Below are 23,545 nucleotides of genomic sequence, written 5' to 3' on the forward strand. Positions count from 1 at the left end.
TTTTAAGGTGGAGGGGGACTTGGGTTAGTAAGCATACACGTATTTCCTAGCTCTGTTCACTGAGCAGGCCCAGAAATGGTGACACCCCAGTAACAACGGGCACACCCACTGCCCAGATTTTTATTTCTAAATATCATTCACCAATAAAAGGAACCAGGACTCCTGGGAGAAATGGCTGATCTTGCAATTAAGAAGGAAAACCACAAAATGAGTGGGAATGAGCTAGAAACCATAAAAGCAATCAAAAAAGGGAGGGAGAGCAAAGGATGGGGCCATGTCAAAAGGACCAAGGAGCCAACTGGAAGGCACTTCCAGGGACCAAACTGGAGCAATCTGAGTAACAAAATCTATTACTATAGTGTGGGATCACACCCCCAAAATAATACAAATATAAATGTAAATTGCAAAGAAAATAAATACCCATAAGTTCATATTGATATAAACAAAATATTGAATAAATAAATGCATGTAGTGTCCTGGATTGGATCTAGAAACAGACAAAAGGACATGAGTGGAAAAATTGTGAGATCTGAATAAAGACTTCAGTCGATAGTGTTGTACCAGTGCTAATTACTCAATTTTGACAAGTTTGTTGTAGTTCTGTAAGAGGTAGATATTACAGGAAGCAGGGTGGGTGACATATTGGGAACTCTGGACTATCATTGTAACTCTTATATCAATCTAAAATTATCTCAAAAGAAAAAGAAAAAAAGTACCAGGAATTGTTATCACCTCAGACACATACGTACGTTTACATCAACTTTTAAAGCATGAAAATATTGCCTATTCAAATATTCAAACAGGCTCTGCACTCACTGTACCATGTTTCTGGAGGCATTCTAAATTGGCTTTCTTAGTCTCCATTTTTTAATACACTGCTTTTGCATTATCCTGTAATAATTCAAATGCAATCTAATAAAATGTCCAGTTGAGTTTTGGACAAATGTTATGGAATTTTATTTCTTTTTTTCTGATCTGGAGGACTGAACCCCAATTTGGACTAGATTCAAACATAATAGAAATGTATTCTACCTGAAAGTCATTTGCAATGTCTAAATTAGGCCTCTCCCCTGGGATTACCTGGACCTGCACATACTCTTGGGCAGAAGAAGGAATACAGACAGCAAACGGATGCCCCCAAGAAAAAGTTGCCACACAAAAAGTTTCAGAGCAGGTGCCTGCTCTCATTGTGGAAGGTCGGCCAGAGAACTAATTTGGATATCTTCCTCCTTCCAGATTTGTTTCCTGCTCATTTCATTTGAAACACACAAATCACTGATGGCAGATAGAGACTGCAACCCCACTATAATAGGTAGTTCTAGGTATACAATCAGGTGTTTTGTGGCTGTTGCTTAAGCAACCCTGACAAACACTACTGCGGATGAAACCTGACACATACATAGGAGGTGCCTTCTGCCATCTCTTGTGCCAAGGCCTCAGGAGAAACACATCATCCGTGACAGGCAGCATTAAGCAAATTAATGCTCAGGATGTTTTTAAATAATAATTTTTTTCAAAAACCAGAAATTTATATGTCACTCATGATTAGAGAGAAAAACTGTGGCAATCAAATGTGGACCTGGCTGTCAGCTGCCACCAACAGACTCCACAGGGCTCCATTCACTCCTTGTAGTCATCTTCTATGTTCTTGGGTTAGGAGAAGAGATCTGGAGTCTGAAGGCCATTCTTTCTTTGCAAATTCATGGTTGTGCTACAAAGCAAGATGTGCATCCCACAGGAAGAATCCCCTGAGCAAGGACTCACCCATGTGGGGATGGGCCAATGAGGGGAGAGGTCAGCAGCTCCCAGGGCAGAAAGGTCCCAACCACTAGCACTCATCTCTGGTTTTCCAGGGAATAGGAGAGGGCACAAGGCTAACAGTAGCTGCCTGAGGAGTTGTCCCATGAACAGCCCCTCCCTCCACAGTTTCTTCTCAAAACAGCCAAAAGATCTTTTCAGAAATGTCAATCAAATTGCACCAGTCCTTTTTTTTAAAAGACCCCGATGTCTTTCCATCGTACCCAGATTAACACTCAAAATCCTTGTCATGGCCCACAAGATTCTTGTGATCTGACTTCTCCTTACGTTTTCTCAACCACCTGGCTCCCTCACTGCACTCCAGCCCCCTGTTCTTTCTGGCTGTTTTTCTAAATGCAAAGCCCATTCCTACCTCAGGACCTTTGCACTTGCTGTTCTTTCTTCATAAGATGTTCTTCCCCTAGTTCTCCCCATGACTCATTTCTTCAATTATCAGTTCGAGTGCAATGTTTTAAAGAGATATCTCTCCTGACCACCTTGTCTAAAAAAGTTTCTTCTACCTCTTGGCATTATCATTCTTGATGCTTCTTAGCTTTAACTTTTCAAAGCACATAATCTTGCTTAATATTGTAATTTTTGTCATGAGTTCATTACCTGCCTACCCCACTAACTTAAAGACTTTCTGCATTATTCACGGTGCCCAGAATAGTGTCATGGTCATCATCAAGTCTATTCATAGACATTCATGTTCATCTCCTCCCTGATACATTTGGTCATGTGATTTGCATTAGCCAATGAGACATAAGTAGCAGTGACAAGTTACCTTTAAGAGACAGTGCATGAGTCATTATGTTCCATCCCTCTGCTGTGGAGGTCAGGAAAACACACGTCAAGATGAAACCTAAGCAAGATCCTCTGATAGCATGTATTGGACAGAAATCACAGAAAAATTTATCTTTGCTGCTTTCAATGCCTGAGCTGTAGGAGGGCAGTTTGTTTGTTAGATCAGCATAATCTCACCTACCCTGACTAACATAATATCTGAAAGAAAAATAATGAATGAACACAGTAAATCTTCTCAGCAGGCTGCATGGCTCTGACATCAGCAACCACAGGCCAACTCAGATGCACCCACAACCAATGGTACAGTAAGACCAGGGTGGAGGCCAGGACAGTGATCCCAGAATGGAGGAAGGACGCACAGGACATACCCAGGAAAGGAGAAGTCACTGTCTCACAATGCATCAACGCCGTAGGAATGAATGAGAGAATACTCTCCTAAAAGAACCAACATGGCTAAACTCACTTGAATCAGATGAAAGCACAGAGGACAGAGGAGAGGGTGGCCCGACACAACCACCCTACGCCACCCGCCACACCATTAAGGGACCGCCACCTCGTTCGTGTTTGTTGCTGGTAGTGTTATCATGTTTTTGCATAGAACTTTTACTCTCAGAAATTAAATGACTGTTCCAGAAGGTTACAGGACTTCTTGCCTCCCTCCCCGTGGTTGTATTTTCTTTTGAGACGTTTTAAAAGTTTTCAGTTAAAAAAAAAAAAAATATGCTGTAAAAGGCTAGGTTGAATTATATGATACATTGAAATTAAAATGAAATTTTAAATTATCATGCAGTTCGGGATGATGTAGAATGAGTGATAATAAATAAGGGTTAAAAGGATGGTGGCAGATCTTTTCTCATGATTTTTATTTTTTTCCCTTTCTGTTGTTTATAAAAACCTCCTCAGAAGATTAAAAATAATATTTCTTTCCCTATTGATTTTTTCTTTTCCCATTTGGCAAACATTAATTTATTTCCTATGTTTCTAATGGAGCTGAAATTAATATAGCTTTATTTATTTATTTCACCCCCTGGACATCAGCATTACTGATGGCAACCCACGCGTGTGGACAGCAGCCAGGCAACTCCAGAGGTGGCAGGGCATCTGGGGGCCAACAGTACAGGATCCTGTTCCCATCGGCCTCTCCCCTGAGTGTGGAGAGGCCAGAGGCCTGTCATCGATGGTTCAAAGGACTTTTAGCATACTCCACCATCCTATGAAGGGCATCCAGGAACCAGTACAGGGCTCTGCTTATGATGTACCTTCTGCTTGGAATTCCTCTTCCCATTTCCCCTCCCTTCCGATTATGGTTTAGATATGAGCTATCCCCCAAAAGCTCATGTGTGAGACAATGCAAGAAAGTTTAGAAGTGAAATGAGTGGGTTATGAGTGTTTTAACCTAATCCGTGCATTAATCCCTAGGTCAGGATTAATCAGGTGGTAACTCTAGGCAGGTAGGGTGTGGCTGGAGGAGGGTCCCGGTGGTCATGCCTTTGGGGTGTGCATTTTGTCCTTGTTGACTGGAGTCTCTCTCTGCTTCCTCGTGGACATGTCCTGAGCTGTTTTCCTCTGCCACACTCTAAGGCCGTGATGTTCTGCCTCATCTCAGGACCAAAGCAATGGCGTCAGCTGCCTATGAACTAAAATCCCTGAAATGGTGAGCCCCCAAATAAACATTTCCTCCTCTAATTGTTCTTGTGAGGTCTTCTGGTCACAGCAGTGAAAAAGCTGACTAAAACACTTCCCTTAGGTTTCTTGTCTTTTGGGATAGTGTGCCCTGATACCCTTTCTTTACATGGAACAAACTTCCCAGCAAAATAAGCCACAAAAGTATTCAATGCCAGACCCTGGATCAATTGCTGGAGATTCACCAATGAGGAAGACGTGGTTCCTACCCTCAAGAACACCCACACCAGGTCGGAAGACACAACAGTGGTGCCAAAGTGCAATGCCTTCCCTGTAGGAACATCACAGGCGGGTACACTTTACCAAGGTGACTAACCCAGGTGGAGTCAGGGGGGACTTCCAGGAGGAGGTGGCCTCTGAGAAACTGAGCTACAAGGGCTTGCCCAAAGTAATGCAGCAAGTTGGTCAGGCCGGGGTTGAAAGTGAGGATTCCAGAGGTGCTTGCTGTTGTGCCCAGCCTCTTCCTGGTTCTCTTCCTCTTGATTTTTCATATTGCAGACATTGCCCATCAGTGGAACCATACTTTTGGGTTTATTATTTATGCTGCTTGACAATTCCCATACAATTTAACAGAATCTTCTGGAGTCAATGCCAAAACTCCAAGGAGCTGCTCTAATAGTGGGGATTTCCAGCACATGGCAGGGAAAAATTTAAGAGCACAAATTCCTTATATTGGATGCAACTATTGTCTACCTGCACACCACCCTTAGCTCACCATGACTAAGGTCCAAAGTTTCCCAGAGAAATTTTGTTCACACCAAAGTGAGGAGAATCCCACTCCTCACCCATAGCATTACCTCTCTCCAAAGGGATGGAGTTGACGGTGGGGGGGGTCTCAGTATCCACCTCCAAAAGAGACCTTCTGCTCACCCTTAGCCCTCTTTTCCTACCCCTTTTTACTCGTAGAATCTTCTGTTAACACTGTCAGGCAAATTATCTCCTCACAGGGCTCTCTTCTTCTTCTTCAAAAAGACTTTGTCAAAAACATCTGTATTAAGGACATGAACACCACTATACAACCAAATTTAAAAAAAAAAGAATGGATCAAACATGTTAGAAATTTCTTTCTTATTCAAATAAAATCCAACTGGCCATTCCTGATTGGCGGGTGTCTTTCCTCCAAGCAACAATTTCAGTCTCCTTCTCTTTTGTGGCTCTGCAGTCCGCAACACCTGGCTTCAGAGGTCCCCAGGCTTTCCAGCATTACGTTAGTAGAAAGAGAAAGAGCACTAGAAATCATGCACAGGAGACTGCAATAGTCCAGCCTGGATAAGGTACACATAACTTCCACTCTTATTTAGGTTCTAGAACTTAGCCACATGGTCATATCCAACTGTGTAAAGTCTGCTTCTGTGCACAGGAAAAAAAGAAAAAACAATTATGTTGAGAGACAACAAGCTGATCTGCCCAAAACAAATGAATTCCAGTCTTAAGACTCCAAGGGGACTCAGTAAAAAGTAGCAATGGATTCTCACAAGAAGTAAATCACAGAATTGAGTCTGATTCCAAAGCCACTAGGCTATGTCACATGGATGGAATGATTGAGGTAAAATCCCTACTGTCAAGTTGAGAGGCAAAGAACAATAGATATTTAATGACTAAGGGTTTACTGCTTATTGCTAATTTGAAAAATAATCATCATTTTCACTTTTAAACCAGTATAAGAATCTCTGTACTATCTGTGGGTTTTCGTTCTTACCCAAGCCCCTAGTAATAGTTGTTGGTGCTTCTCACCAAATATTTCTGACTTTGTCCACTTCCAGATCGAATTGATAGAATTGCCCTTTCCTGACCCTTTGTAGTTAGCTGTGGTCATGTGACTGCCTCTGGGAAGTGGGTCGATGTGACATGTCACGGTTTTGGAGGAAATTTTAAAAACCAGGGTAGTCCTCTTTTCCTCTAGGACTACCACCAACTTTCAGAATGGTGGACACTACATCAGCCTGGGTCCTGGATAAGAAGACTTGGTGCAGAGGCTCCAGTCAACCTGCAATGGACCTGTAGCCTGAGCATGAAAAGGACCCTTATTATTAGGAAACTCTTAAGTTTTTGCTGTTTTTACTATTGCTGTATAACTTTGTAATCTTGACTTGAAAGAAAGTGGAGTTCTTGTAAGACGGACTATCCATAGCCTTATCATAGAAGTACAAAGACAGTGTGAACCCACAAATTTCTCCCTGGTTGGATGGTGGTCTTGCCTTCCCTTTTATAACAATGAAGAATTCTGAAGCTTAGGATAATAGTGGTGATGTTCTGGCCTGTGCTGTGGAAAAGGACAGAGGAAAACAAAGAAACAAACAAGCTTGGCCTCTTCAAGTGCTCAATTAGAAAAAACCAGAAACACTGTGAGGCCCAAAGCAGTAAGGACCCAATTCATGATGAACTGTGTGTAAGAGAGGAGACCAGGTAGATGGAGGGCTTAGAGGTCAGAGCAGGGCTGGTGGCCCTGAAACAGTCATGGTCCCAGCAGCCAGGCCTAAATGGGAAGCGAGAGATGAGGCACTGTCTTCTCTTTTTGCTTTCTTTTGAATCAGTGTGAAGAGTGACTCCAAGTCAGTTTTAAAAACCTAGATAAGAGGACAAGGTACTCCAGGTGGAAACAGGTGAGGTGAGGCAACTCATTCAGCACAGGTAAGTACTGTGAGGAGAGGCCATTTAGGAAGAAAGGTTACAAAAACTCAGGTTCTTCCACAAAGCAGCAGCAGCTCAACCAGAGACCGTCCCCTTCTCAGACCAGAGCAGGGATGTTGAAGTTTGCGTTCTAATGATCAATGGCTCCTCCTCCTCATCATCATCATCATCACAGGCGGTGACCAGGCACTGCAGACGTTGAAAGAAAAGTCCCTATTACCACTTCTAACTTTAAAGTTTTTTATCTCCTTCTAGAGGAGGGAAGTAACACAATGGAATACCGGACTTCAACGTTTGCTCTTCCTCACTCAGAATCCCGCTCTGTTGGGGAACTTGATCAAGTTTCCCAACCTCCCCAACCTTCAGTTTAGTTTCTTTCTCAATAAATGAACATAATTATACGTTCTTCATAGGATTAAATTGGATGGAATGGGGTGTTCTTGCTGTGCAAAGGTGACACTCACGTACCTTTAGTTTGAGGGTGGCATCCAATCTATGAACCCTTCTGTAGAATCTATTTGCAGAAGGAGGGCATCTGCACTTGGTAGATAGGAAAGAAAGAAGGAAGGAAGAAAGGAAGGAAGGAAAGAAAGAAAGAAAGAAAGAAAGAAAGAAAGAAAGAAAGAAAGAAGAGTGAGAGAAAAGAAGGGAGAGAGGGAGGGAAAAGAAAGAAGAAAGAAACAAACAGAGAGAGGGAGGGAGAAAGGAAGGAAGGAAGGAAGGGAATAGAAAGAGAGAGAAAGAAAGAAAGAGAGAAAGGAAGGAAGGAAAGAAAAGAAAGAGAAAAAAGAAAGAAAGAAGAGAGAGTGAGGAAGGAAGGAAGGAAGGAAAGGAGGGAGGGAGGAAGGGAGGGAGGGGAGGAGAAAGAAGAAAAAAGAAAGAAAGAGAAAAAAGGAAGGAAGGAAGGAAGGAAAGAAGAGAATAGAAAGAGAGAGAGAGGAAGGAAGGAAGGAAGAGGGAGGAAGAAAGGAAGGAAGGAAGGAATAGAATAGAAAGAAGAAAGAAAAAAAGGAAGGAAGGAAGGGAAGGAAAGAAGGAAGGAAGGAAGGTAGGTTTTTTTAGTGCAGAGATCTCTAGGGAGAGAAGACAATGGGGAGCTTGGCTGGGGGTGGTGAGATGCTGTTTTTGCCCCTCTGGTCTAGAGGGTGATGAGAAAAGGGGAATGGAGGAGCTGCACATAGGAAATCTGCGCCACACTGGACAGTCAGTCTCCTGGGTTTGTGTGACCAGGTAAGTGCAGCCTAAAGTAGAGGCAGCAGGACCGTCCTCTTCATGGTACCCACCCCCATGCTCATTCCGCCACATAGGAAACCCCAGAAATTCAGATCACAGAGACAGCCTAGGTAAGTCACTAGGACTGGGGCTGCTGCAGTGTCCTCTCAGTAAGTGTGCATTCTATTTCACCGAAGTTTCCTCCAAGAGGGCTTCTTTATAAAATATGGGTTGGGCCTCTCTTAAACAGATTCTGATTTCTTTAAAAATCACTTGATTTACCTAGGAAATAAATTCTGAATACATCCTGAGAACAACTCAGTATTTTCTCCTCCTGCAGCAACTCTAACAGTGTAGGATTGTTACCACAGCCTGGTGTCCCTCAAAGCCAGACCGTGACGAGATGTCAGGCTGGCTGCTTATGAATTATCTGGGGAACTTGTCAAACATGGAGATTGACAAGTCCTACCTCAAGAAATTTAGAGTCAACAAGTCTAGAAGATGACACAAGTGATTCTGATACTCATTCCAGCTGGAGAACCACTGTCCCAAGCAATTCCCCTGTCCACCTGTGGTGACCAGAATTGCAGACGTAGAAACAGGAAAAGAATTAAATCCTGGGGACATAATTTGCAAATCCAATCTATCTCAACAAAATAAAGTACACAAATGAAAGTTCAAGTAAGTGAAAGAGGGAGATATTGCCCATACATAAACATTTTGTTGACCCTTGATCTTGTTTCTGTCCTGCCTGAGGCTAATGAACTGGAAGAAATTGAGCAGTGTGTAATGAGGCAAACCCTGGCACTAGGGAATTCCATGGCAGGATATTCCTTGACAGGAAATTAGACCAGCTTATACAGACCCAACTTTCTAAACTCCAGGTGTGGCTGCACATCATGTTCCTACCTGTTTCACAATTAATTAACCACTACATATTCTTTTAAAAATATTTACTAAACATCTATAATAATTCTAGGCACTGGGACTACAGCAAAGAATGAGACAGAAAAATTTCCCTACTCACAGAGCTTACATTTTAGCAGATGAGACACACAATAAACAAATAAGTGAATTAAATAGTATATGAGATAACAGCATGCTGTGGAGAAAAATAAAGTAAGGGAAGAGAAGGGGATGCTCTGGGGAAGGGGTTATAATTTTCAGTGAAGAGGTCAAGAACTGCTTATGCTGAAAAGTGACATTTGAACACAGTGAAACCTGAAGGAGATGAGGGAGTGAGCTTTTGGTGTCTGGGCGAAGGTACCAGGCAGGAGCAGGTCTGGAGTCTCTATTTTTATTTATTTAGGTACTGGGATTGAACCCAGAGGCACTTTTACCACTAAGCCCCATGCCCAGCCCTTTTTATCTTTTATTTCAAGATGGGTTCTAAGTTGCTAAGGCTGACCTTGAACTCCCCCCTGCCTCAGTCCCCTGAGTCACTGGGATTACAGGTGTGCAACACCACACTGTGAGATGTTGGGAGCCCTCAAGGATCACAAAGAGGCCAAGGTGGTTGAGGATGACCACATGAGGAAAATAATCACAGATGATAACATCAGAGTTAAAGGAGTACACAGATCAGGGAGGGTCTTGAGGGACATTATGAGGACTTCAGCTTTCACTCTGAGTAAGATGGAAGAAGCCCTTGGAGTGTTTCAGGCCCAGATGTGATATGGTCCAATTTATTTATTTGTTTGTTCATTTGTGCCCTGGGATTGAACCTAGGGCCTGGCAGATGCTAAACAAGTGCTCTATCAATGAGCTGCATCTCCTTCCCAACATGATCCAACTGAAATATTAACATGGTCACTCTGGATGCTGTCTAGAGAAAGGACTGCACAGAAGGAAGGAAGAAAACAGGGAGGAGGGGTAATTTGGAAGATTGCTGTGATCCAGGTGAAAAAGTACGCTGGCTTGTTCTGGGTGGTGGAAGGGGAAAAGGTGAAAAGTGATCAGGTTCTGGATACCCTCCAAAGGAAGAGTTGTCCAGGTGTGATGACGGAATTTCTAAAAGGAGGGGTCCAAGAGGACCACAAGAAGTCTGGCCTAACCAACTGGAGGATTGGTTGCCAGTAACTAAGATGGGAAAGAATTGAAAGTCGAGTGAGGTGTTTGGAAATATTGGTGAATCACTTTATTATTCTGCAAGTTGATCAAGAGTTTGTTCTATTGTCTGAGGAAAATAAGCATTAACCATGAAGTCAGAGTTGTTGTAAGATTAGAAAGACTCTATTTAGAAAACAATGTCTTTATCAGATAAACAAATGTTTAATAAAGATTTCTTGTGTAGAAAAGAAAGAACAGAATTCACAAAATTTTCTTTTTTACTATTGTACCTCTTAAATGTTTTACTATGGGCATGTTTTCTTTTTGAAATTAAATTTCAATGCTACTTGACAACAAAAAATAATGTTTCACACACAAAAAAAACATGAATGAGTCCTCAGAACAATGTATTAAGTGAAAGAAGTCAGACATAAAAGAACACACATTTTATTATGGTGCTTGAAATTGGAATGGTGGTTAATTCTGCAAAACAGAAATGGAAGATTGACCGGAAAGAATTTTAAACTACACTCAAGTTATTTTTAAATATTGCCTGGAAGTAATTGCATAAACTGCATAAAGTACAGATAGAGCTGCTAGTCTTCAGTCCACAAATCACTATGTAACATGCATCATGGTCAGTAACCAATTGTATCACTTCTTTCAAAATCTGTCTGATTGGTCACTGCACTGTTCACACACAGACAGCAAAGCAAGTAGTTGTACTTCTTCATCTCCCAGTGATCAACACCTGTAACTTTTATAAAAGAAATGGATGATTAAAAGAGGAATTAACAAAGAAGGACAAAGTGAAACAAAAAAAACAGGAAGTGGTAAATTGGAAGTGAAATAGAAGAAGTAACTGACCATGAAAATGTTGACACCATTGCTATTCAAGGAACTTCAGATATGACACCAAAGAAACTTAGCTGGCAACCTTTGGACACGAAAAGATCTTAGTGATGAAAAGAATGATAAAGTTCCAGAAGGAGATCCAAGCAAAAACATCACAGTAATGAACTCTCAGAGATACCTTGTGACGTCAAAAACAAAATGAATAAAATGTTGGCAACTGATCCAAAGTTAGAAAGGAGTATGACAATTTGCCAAGGCATGAAAAAGATTCCCATATTGTATTATAAGAAAGCAAACATTTTTCAAATTTCTCTTAATATTTTAAAACATAATAAAACAATTTTTATTTTAAATTAATTTTAGTTTTTCTACATTTTTATTGGTGCATGATAATGGTAGGATTATTTATTACATATTCATACATTCACACAATATAGCAATATAATTTGACCATTATCACTCCCTAACACTTCCCCTCCCCATACCCCCATCCCTTTCCTCTATTCTACTGATCTCACTTTGATTTTCATGAAACCCCTTTCCCACCTTTCTTTTCCTTTTTTCTCTCTAGCTTCCACATTGAGAGAATACATATGCTCCTTGACCTTCTGAGTTTTCTTATTTTGTTTAATATAATGGTCTTAAGTTCCATCCATTTTCCTGCAAATGACATAATTTCATTTTTCTTTATAACTGAATAAGACTCCAATGTGTATATACACCACATTTTTTTAACCATTCATTCATTGGTCGATCTAGTCTGGTTTCATAGTTTGGTTATTGTGAATTGTGCTACTGTAAACATGGGTATGCATTTATCACTATAGTATGATGACTAATTTTTTAGGTATAGCTGGTTCCTATGGTGGTTCCATTCTTTGTCCTTTGAGGAAACTTCATATGGATTTCTATAGTGGTTGTACTAATTTACAATCCCACAGTGTAAAAATTAAAATACTTAATTCTAAATGCTTTTGCAGTTTGAAGTAATGTCATCTGTTATGGTTTGGATGTGAGGTGTCCTGCAAAAGCTCATGTGTGAGACAATGCAAGAACAATCAAAGGGGAAATGATTGGGTTATGAAAGCCTTAAACCAATCAGTGAATCCATCCCCTGATGGGGATTAACTGAGTGGTAACTAAAAGCAGGAAGGCTGTGTCTGGAGAAGGTGGGTCATTGCAAGTGTCCCTTAGGGGTACATATTTTGTCTTTGTTGAGCAGAGAGCTCTCTCTGCTTCCTGACCATCATGTCAGCTGCTTCCCTCCACCACACTCTTCCGCCATATGTTCTGCTTTACCTTAAGCACCTAGGAGTGGAACCAGCTGTTTATGGACTGAGACCTCTGAACCCATGAGCCCCCAAATAAATTTTCCTCCTCTAAAATTGTTCTTGTTGTGTCTTTTGGTCACAGCAGAAAAAAAAAAAAAAAAAAAGCTGACTAAAAGAGGATCTAAATAAATGTTAGTTTCATTGTTTTTATTTCCTTATACTTTTATAAACAATAGGCGAGTTATTAGGGTTTTGACAAAGAATTTCAGAAGTCATGGAACAAACACAATTTTCCCCAATGGAAATGAAGATAATTTTGTATGATTTCAACTAGTCCCAAAGTGAAACTTGCACATGTATGTATAACTTTAAAAAGATACACTTGAATTTTATTTCTTATTTAATCAACTTTAGACAGTATTTCACGATACCCTACGTTGGATGATGAAATTAACACTCCTGCCCCACCAATTTCCTTTCCTTATTTCTTTCCATTTTAACACACATTTACAATTTTAAGAATCACCCAAGATTTATTTGAATTTGTCTCTGATTCTAAAAATTGACAGCCAATAACCACTGAGTTACATCACCGGTTTTTTTATTTCATTTTTTTTTTTTTTTTTAATTTTGAGTGAGGGCCTTGCTAAGTTACCTAGGGTCTCACTAAGTTGCTGAGGCTGGCTTTGAACTTGCAAAGTTCATAGAACTGCCTAAGCCTCCCAAATCACTGGGATTACAGGCATGTGCCACTGTGCCCAGCTCCTTGAGCTTCTTAACCACTCTTTGTTAAACAGAACTCATTTCTATATTGAAGACGACCTTCTCAGATTCTCCTGACTTCTTATAACTGGATCAAATGATTTCTCATCTGCTGCATGACCATCATGCTGGCTGGAATATTTTTCTTGAGTTAGATCCACAGTTTCTTAGAACTAATGTCTCACTTTCTTTGGTTGGACAACAGCATTTATTTATTTATTTGTTTGTTTGTTTACTTATTTATTTATTTATTTATTTTTAAGGTACACGGAATGATCACTTTGCTGGGTTAGATTTCTGATTCAACAATATTTTCACTCTAAATGTGCAGATGTTGCATCATTGTCTTGCCAGTCTAATACTGATGGCGAGATTATTTCCACAGATAATATATTTTTATTCCATTTGAAAGTTCTAAGGGTCCTTATCCTTGTTGTCCTGATATCTTATCAGGATATGCAGTTATCTTGCTTAGCACTCAGATATTCTCTAGATGAAAATTCATCTTTCTTCAACTCTGAGGTCTTTTATTATTTCTTTGAATATTTCTTCTTCTCTTTTTGTCTTCATGGAAATATATTTCCTCTCTTTTTTTCTTCAAGGAATTTCTAATACATAGGTATTGCCTTTATTCGAATGGTCCCCCTTGTCATTTAACTTGTCCCTAGTACTTTCACTTGTCCCTATCTTACTATACTTTGGGTCATTCTATAGTCTATGAGATTTATTCTGTTTTTATCTCAGGTTTTCTATTAGTTTATTTTTATTTCTATTCAGGCATAACTTGCTTAAGTAAAAGCACAAAATTCTGAAGTATATGAAGTAATGGGTTCATGCCCATGAAATCATTGCCAGTTTTAACTACAAACCATTTTCAGTGCCTAGCAGATACAATCCTCCAAGTAGATCCTCCAAGTAGATACTTTCAAAGGTACTTGCCGATTCTGACCTCTGTCACCATAGATTTAGTTTTTGCCTCTTTTGAACCCCACATAAACTGAAATGCAATGTGTGAGGCATAACTACACACATGCCCTAAATATGCTCATGCTCTAATCCCTGAGGCCTGTGACTATGTCACCTTATGTAGCAAAGACGGGACTATGGGACTATGTAGATGTGATTAATGAAGGATCTTGAGATGGGGAAATTATCCTGTATTTCCTAGGTGGGCCCAATGTACTCACAGGAACAATATAAAAGAAATCAGGAGGCAAGAGAGTTAAAGAAGAAGTTGTGCCCCCAGGTGTAGATGTCACATATATAATTACAGAGATGATGAGGTGAGAGAAGACAGTATGCTGTTGGCTTTGGGGATGGAGGAAGGGCCAGGAACCAAGAACTGCAGATGTCTCTAGAAAGAGGGAAAGGTGAGGAACACATTCTTCTTCAGGTCTCCAGAAGGAACACAGCCCTGTTGATACCTCGATCTCCACCAGGGAGACTGATTTTGGACTTCTGACTCCAAACCTGTAAGATAATAAATTCCTTTTGTTCCAAACCATCAATTGGGTGGTAATTGTTAAAGCAGCAATAGAAAGTGAGTGCATACATTTTGCATTCTTGGTTCCTGGCTTCTTTTGCAAAACATCCTGTCTGTGAGACTCCTCTCTGTTGTGGTGTGTATTAGCAGATTTCCTTGTTGTGGGTATACCACAATTTACCTTTCTACTTTATGGATCTAGACAGTGGGTTGCTGTCGGTCATTAATCGTTATGGAAAGGGCTGTTATAAATGTTGCAAACATTCTTGTATGTGTCTTTTTGTGGCTAAACAAGCAAAGACTAATTTTCTCATTTATTTACTCCCAGGTGTGAAATCGATGGGTTATAGCATATGGAGTCTGAAGACAGAGGTATGTAGTGCTCAGTGTACACGGATACTGAAGAAGACTTTACCCACATGATTCTATCAGTTGACATGACCTCTAGCAATGCATAAAGTTAAAATTTCCCTACATTCTCACCAACCTGGAGTTTTGTCATTCTTTCAACTTCTGCCGTTCAGGTAGGGTGTAGTCTTATTTTTATTTCTTTGATGAATAGTAATTCAGAATTTCTCATTAGACATAATGTTAGCAATTAGTATTGTATGACTACCCTTTTTAAGATTAAGAATACTTAATTTTATCTCTAGTTCACTGAACATTTTTATATAAACAAATTTTTATTTGCCCAAACGATTTTTTGCACATACTGAAATGACATATGGGGTTTTCATTTTTAATCTAGTAATTGGTGAACCATCTGGATTAATTTTCAAATATTAAACTGACTCTGAATTCCCAAGATAAATCTCCTTTGGTCACAAGGCATTATGCTTTTTATTTTTTACTAGATTTTATTTGCTGATACTTTGTCTAGAATTTTCACAGTTTTTGCTCATGAGATACTGAGTATAATTTTCTTGCAATGGTCTTGTCAGGTTTTGGCTTCATGGATATGCTGACCTCATAACCTGAGTTGCGAAGTCCAAAAGAGTGTGAGTTTAATTCATACAGCTTTTAACTTCAATGTTTAGAATTTACCAGTAAAGTCACCTGGGCCTGGAATGTTCTTTGAGGAAAGATTTTAAATCATAGATTTCATTTCTTAATAAACATAAGATTTTTCAGATTTTTCTCTCTTCTTTGTGTCACTGTAGAAATTTTCTTGAATTTCTAGACTTTATTCTTTTTATACATTTAAATATTTAGACATTTTAATATTTATTGGAATAAGGTTGTTTGTGATATTGACTTACATTTGGAAATCTATAATAGAATATGTAGTGGTGTTCTCTTACATTACTGATAGTTTTGATTTGTGACCTTTTTCTTCTTGATCAGTCTTTCTAAAGGTCTATCAATTTTGCATTGATGCATATAAAGTATGCAAAATGGTGGGTTTCACTGTGGCATATTTGTACATACGTAATAACACAATTTCATCAATTTCCCTCCCAGTTGCTACCCACCTTTCCTTTCTCCCTTCTCTAGTCTCTTTCCTCTGCCCTAATGGTCTGCCTTCTATTTATGAGTTTCCATATATGAGAGAAAACATATGACACTTTTCCCTCTGAGTATGGCTTATTTTGCTCAAATTTATGGTCTTAAGTTCCATCCATTTTCCTACAAATGACATAATTTCATTCTACTTTATGGCTGAATAAAACTCTATTGTGTGTATATACCACAAATTCTTTATCCATTCATCTGTTGACAGGCCACTATGCTGATTCCACAACTTGGCTACTGTGACTTGTGCTGCAATAAACATGGGTATGCAGGTCTCTCTAAAGTATGCTAACTTTAATTATTTTGGATTAATACCAAGGAATGTTCAACTGACTTTTCAAAAAATAATTTCCAATTTTTAGATTAACTTATGATTATTTCCTATTTTATTTTTCTATGGTTACATTATTTTCTGCTTTTATCTTTTTGACTTGCCTTATTCTATTTCTTTGAATTGAATTTGCTATTACTTTACTAGTTTCTTAAGGAGGAAGCTTAACTGATTTTCAGCCACTTTTTCTTCCAAACTATTCATTGAGAACCAAAAATTTCCCTCTTAGCACTGTTTTAACTGAGTCCCACAATTTTTATTGTTGTTATTGAGGTATAATTGACAAAACAAATCACATACATTCAAAGTGTATTTGACAAATTTTGGCATGTGAAATTGTTCATGAAACTCTCAAGATAACAAAGATAGTTATCACTCTCAGGTTTCCTTGTTCCTTTGCAATCCTACATTCCTCCTCTCCTGACTATCCTAGACTATCACTCTTTCCATCACTACAGATTTGTATGCATTTTCTAGAATTTTCAAAAGATGCAATCATATGTACATATTCCTACCTTCTAGTTTTTTTTCACTAAGCCTGTTTATAATTTTGATATTCGTCCATGTTTCAAAAACCAGTGTTGATTTGTTTTTATAACTGAATGAGATTCTATTATTTGGAAGTACCATCAACCTTTTATCCATTCATCTATTGGTGAATATTTAAGTTGTTTTTAGCTTGTATTTATTACTAAAAGAGCTACTATGTTTATATATATCCATACCAATGCTAGTACATTTATACTAGCATTGTACATTTGTACTAGCATTGGTATGAACTAGCATTGGTATGAATATATGGTTTTATTTCTTTTGAGTAAATACCTAGGAGTAAGATGACTGTCTCATACGAGAGTGTTTAATTTTTGAAGAAACCAGCAATCAGTTTTCCAAATGGTTGTGCCATCTTACATTCCCATCAGCAGTATATGAGAGCTCCAATTGCTGACATCCTTGCCAGTACTGGAAATGGATAGTCTTTTTAATTTTAGTCATTTTAATGGATGTGAAATGGCATCTCCTTGTGGTTTTCCTTTGTATTTCCCTAATGATTAATGATGTGCGTTTTCAGTTGCTCACTTGCTATCCATATAACTTCTGTGAAGTACCTATTCAAATCTTCAGCTCATTTTTTGTTTTTCTTATTAAAATCTGATATTTTAAAATTCTGACAAAGTCCTTTACAGATATACGTAATGCAAATATTTCCTTCCAGCCTGCAACTTGTATTATCATCCTCTTCACAAATATCTTCAAAAATCAGAAGTTTTTAAGCTTAATGACACTAAGTGTATCGATTTTTTTTAAATGGGAGCTTGCTTTTAGTACAGTAGCTAAGGAATGTTCACATAATACAAAATAAGAAAGGTGTTTCTCTTTATATTCTAAAAATACTTTAGACTTGGGCTTTAAATTTATGTACAGACCCCATTTTGAATTTTTTCATATATTGTGAGATATGGTTTGAAGTTCTTTTATTTGCAAATAGATATCCAACTGTTCCAGCACCAATTGTTGAAGAGACTATCCTTCCTCAATCACATTGTCTTTATAACCTTGTCAAAAATCCATGTGTGTTTCATACTATTTCTGGACTCCCCATTCTGTTCCACTGATCTATTTGCCTGTTTTGAAATCAGGTTTGCACAGTATTAGTTAATGTAGTTTTAGAATAATCTTTGAATTGAGGTTTGGTTCCTCTTCTGGCTGTTGTTATTTTTAAAGTTATTTTGACTTTTCTGCATTCTCTCCATTTTCACGTGAATTTTAGCTATAGGTTGGCTAAAATAGTGTTAGCTATTGGTCTTTGGTAGAAACCCTTTATCAATCTGATGACGTTCTCTTCTACACCTACTTTGCTCAAAATGTTTATCACAAATGATTTTAGATACTATCAAATTCTTTTTATGTGTCCATTGAGATAATCTTATGAACTTTCCCTTTTATTTTTTCATATGACAAACTGTTCTTAAATCACCTTGCATCCATGAGATATACCACACTGGGTCAGGATATACAATACTTTTCATATATTGGTGCATTTGATTTGCTAAAATTTTCTTTGGAATTCTTGCCTTCTATTCATGAGGTATGTTTTTCTATAGTTCTCTTTTCTTGCAATGTCCTTTTCACATTTTGGAGGCAGAGTAATACTGGCCTTCTAAAATGAACTGGAAAGTATTTCCTCCTTCTCAACTTTCTGGAAGAGTTAATGTAGAATGTGTGTTATATGTTTGGTATTTGGCAATCCAAGTTTTCTTTGTAGGAGAGTTTTAAACTAAAAATTCAATTTAGTTAATAGATATGGGCTATTTAGGTTATCTATTTCTAAATTTTTATTATATTTTTAACTGACATAGATTGTACATATTTATGAGGTGACATAAGATGTTTTTAATACAAGTATACATTGTGTAACATTCAAATCAGGTTGAGCATATCTACCTCCCCAAACACATACCATTTCTTTGTGGTCAAAATATTCAAAATATTTTCTTCTAGCTTATTGGAAATATGTAGTGTGTTATCGACATCTATAGTCACTCTGCTGTTCAACAGAGTGATTTATTTATTGTCCTATCTATTCTTTTCTTGGTTGACCTTTGGTAGTTTGTATCTTCCAAGGAATTTGTCTACTTTACTTATGTTGTTGGTTTATTGGCAAATAAATTATTGTTTACAGTATTCCCTTAACATTTGTAAAATCTGTAATAATATGAGCTCCTTTATTCCCTTATTTAGATTGATTGATTTCTTTTGTCTCTTCTTCCTGACAAATTGGTTAGACATTTATCAGCCGTATTGATTTCCTCAAAGAAAGCTTCTGATTTCACTGATTTTTCTCCTTTTCCCTCTCTCTTTTCTTCCATTTTATTCCTGCTCTGATCTTTGTTTATTTCATTTCTTCTGCTTATGTTGGATTTATTTTGCTCTTCGTTTGCTAGTTTCTTAAAGAGAAAGATGAAATTAATGATTTGACAACATTCTTTTCATTTGTGTGTATGCAGTGTACAGTGCTATGCATAAACCCCAATTACTGCTTTAGAAGCATTCCAAAAATTGGGACATGTTGTGTTCTCATTTTCATTCAGTTCTACCTACTTTCCCTTTCTATTTTATCTTTGAGCTATGGTTCATTTATAAACATATTGTTTAGTTTCTAAATATTTAGGTATGTTTTATGTGCACTTCAAAAGAATATGCATTCTATGATGTTTGATGGAGTATTCTATAAATAACAAGTAACAATTAGTTCAAATTGACTGATAGTGTTGTTCAAATTTTCTATTAAAATTTCCAATGATAAGTGATGGTTTCCTATTTCCCCTTTTAATTCTATCAGATTTCACTTTTTGTATTTTGAAGCCTTATTATTAGCTACATGAACATTAAATTGTTATGTCCTCTTGATCTCTCAATGAACTGAACATTTTATCATGATGAAATGACATTTGCATCCCTGGTGATATTCATTTTTTAAAAATTCTTCTTATCTCATGTTAACAATAGACACCCGAGCTTTTGTGCAACTAATATCAGTGCAATGTATATATATTTCCATCCTTTCCTTCTTATTTTGGCAGGGGAAGTTCCCAGGATTGAACTTAGGGGCACTCGACCCACTGAGCCACATCCCAGCTCTATTTTGTATTTTATGTAGAGACAGGGTCTCACTGAGTTGCTTAGAGCCTCGTTTTTGCTGAGGTTGGCTTTGAACTCATGATCCTCCTGCCTCAGCCTCCCAAGGCACTGGGATTACAGGCATGCCCCACCAATCCCAACCCATCTTTTCACTCTTACCTTACTCGTGTCTATAATTAAAAATAACCAGAAAAAAAAAAAAAAGAACCCTACTCATGAATTTAACCAAACAACAAATGCTGCAACCAAGCACTCTGGCATCAAGCAGCAGCCATTTATGACCCTGCAATTAAATATCCTGCTTTCTGCTATTAGTCCCACTATCAGATCTATGGCTTTCCCTGGCAGGGAGGGGAACAGTATTTTGGAAATAATTTTCTCTTGCATTTAATCATGGATTCCTCAACTTTGTTAAGTATTGACATCAAAGTGAATTGTTTTGTTTTACATTTTACTGTAATTCTTAAATTTTCTAATATGCTAATTTTCTAGTTTAGTCTCTCAACAGCTTTGTAGGATACCAGAAATACTAAGACATGTTTTCCCATTTTTTTTTTCACTGAAGCATTGGGAAGAAGGAGAGAGAAATGTTGAATTAAAGTTTGTACATGAATATGAAGTTCATTTTTAAAATTAAAGTTATAGGCTAATTTTGGAGTATTTTTCAAAAAAGAGTCCTTGGTGCTGCCTGGTTCCATACAAATGGTTCTCATTAGTAAAATTGATTTTTACCTCTGTCACCATGTACAAAACTCATGTATGACCTGAAACTTTCAACCTACTGAAAGAAAACATAAGAGAAACACTTTGAGACCTTGGAATAGGCCATGATTTCTTAACTATGACCCTGAAAGCATAGGCAACAATAGAAAAGACAGATAACATTACATCACATCAAACTAAAAAGCTTCTGCACAACAGAAGGAACAATCAATAAAGCAAAGAGACAACCTACAGAATGGGAACAATATCTACCAACTATTCCTCTAACAAAATTAATATTCAGAATATATAAAGTCCTCAAAAAACAAAAGCACACCCAATTAAAATGAACACTTCTCAAATGAAGAAATACAAATGGTCAACAAATATATGAAAAAAAATGCTGAATATAATTTATTATCATTATCAGTCATCGGGGAAATGAAAATCAAAATCACAATGAGATTTCTTCTCACCCACATTAGAGTGGCTATTATCAATAAACAAAAAATAACAAATGCTGGTGAGGATGTGGAGGACAAAAAAAATTCATACACAGTGGGAATATAAGTTGGTACATATTCTAGAGAATAGAGTATAGTTCCTCATAAAACTAAAAATTGATCTACCACATGGTCCTGCATTGCTATTTCTGGATACATATCCAAAGGAAATGAAATCAGCATACCAAACGATACCTGCACCTATGTTTATCATACCACTATTCACAATAGCTAAGATATGGAACCAACCAACGTACCTGTAAATGAATGGGTGGGTGAATCAAGGAAATGTGGCATATAGACAATGGAATATTATTCATCCATTAAGAAGAATGAAATTCAGTCATTTACAGCAAAATGAATGAAACTGGAGAACATGAATTTTTGTGAAATAATTTGGACACAGAGAGACAAGTACCACATGTTCTCTTTCATAGGTGAAGGTTAAACAGATGATGACCTGAATGTAGAAGAGAGTTTACTAGAGGTTAGAAAGGGTGGGGGAGGGTTAACAAAGGGAGGCTCAATTCGATCAGTGTTTGTATTGAAATGCCACATGGAATTCCATTAATATGTATAATTAGTGCATGATTAAAAAAAAAACATGTTCAAAAGCAAAATTATATTTTGCCCCATTATCCCATATAGTCTAATAAAAGGCATATCACATTTCTCTGTCCTCCACGTTCCCCCTGTTCCTGTTCCCTTCCCTCTACTCTTCTGATCTTTCTGCTATTTACTTATAACTTTTTAATTAGTGTCTTGTATGAGATAGCAAGATTCACAGTGATGTATTCATATATGTACATAGGAAAGTTGGTTCAGATTCATTCCACTGTCTTTCCCTATCCTGTCCTTCCTCCCACTCAATTCCCTTCATCTATTCCACTGATCTTTTTTCTATTTTGATAGAATCCCCCACCCCATTCTCTCTTCCTCTCTCTCCCTCTCTCCCTCCCCCTCCCCCCCCCCCCCTCTCTCTCTCTTCCCCTATTCCTACCCCTTCTCTCTCTCTCCTTATTTTGGACTTGCTTCTGCATATCAGACAAAATATTCCATCTTTGACTTTTTGGGTCTGGACTATTTCATTTATCATGAGAATCTCCAGTTCATCCATTTATTGACAAATGTCATAATTTCATTCTTTTTTATGACTGAGTAATACTCCATATTGTGTATATATACCATACTTTCTTTATCCATTCATCTTTTGAAAGACACCTAGGTTGGTTCTGTGGCTGGGCTATTGTGAATTATACTGCTGTAAACATTGATGTAGCCATATCCATATAGTATTACTGATTTTAGTTCTTAGAATATATACCAAAGAAAGGGCTAGCTAGGTCATATGGTGGTTCCATTTCCACTTTTTAAGGAATCTCTATACTGCTTTCCAGAGTGGTTGCACTAATTTGCAGTCCCCCAACAATTCAAATTAGCGAGACCCTGTCTCAAAATTAAAAAATAAAAAGGGCGGGGGTGTTGCTTAGTGGTAGAGAGCCCCTGCGTTCAGTCCTCAGTCCCATAAAATAATGATGATGATGATGATGTACATGTTTCTCTAGTTCCTTAATTTATTAGGAAATGTGATTTTCAAGATTGAGAAATTCTGTTTGGCCTCAATATCTTTAAATATGTACTCTTTACTGTATTTTAAAAATAAATTTCCTAAACTGCCCCTTTATTATTATCTAACTACCCCTTATAATTATAGAGCACCTTTTAAGATGACTATAATTCTTTTAAATATTAAGAAAATGTTGAAGGGAGTGGCCATCATGACATCCTCTTTTATAGTGGAGACTCTGAGGCCCAGAGAGGTTAAGTAACTTCCCAAGGTCATGCAATAAGCAAATCCCAAAGCCATGATTCCAGTCTGACTCTAAGTGAGACCTTGCTCTCTTCATCGCAACATTTCTGTGACTTTTTGAGTCCACACCAAATGTTTATCTTTTCTTCCATCTTCATCTTAACGTAAAGGAGACTGGAGAGGGCAAGTGGTTAACTTTTCAGGAGACTGAGAGGACAGTGTCCATAATCAGGTTCTTGAGTGAGCAGAGAAAAATGGAACACAGAGTAACTGTAAGTCTGTTCCCGTAACTGTTCTTCCTGGGAGCGGGTGAGGCCGGGATGCGTCTGGCCGTCCTGGCTTCTCCTTGGAGTTTCCTCCTCACTCACTTGCCTGTTGCTCGTGGATCCCTCACCGCCAGGCAGGGAGAATCCCTGATGCTGCTCCACATTAGCGGGATTCATTTCGATCCTTCCAAAAAGGCTCAACAGCAGAGTGCTGGGTTGAATGATGTCCCCA

This window comes from Sciurus carolinensis, chromosome 9 (assembly GCF_902686445.1).
Source record: "Sciurus carolinensis chromosome 9, mSciCar1.2, whole genome shotgun sequence".
In the NCBI taxonomy this organism is placed as follows: Eukaryota; Metazoa; Chordata; class Mammalia; order Rodentia; family Sciuridae; genus Sciurus; species Sciurus carolinensis.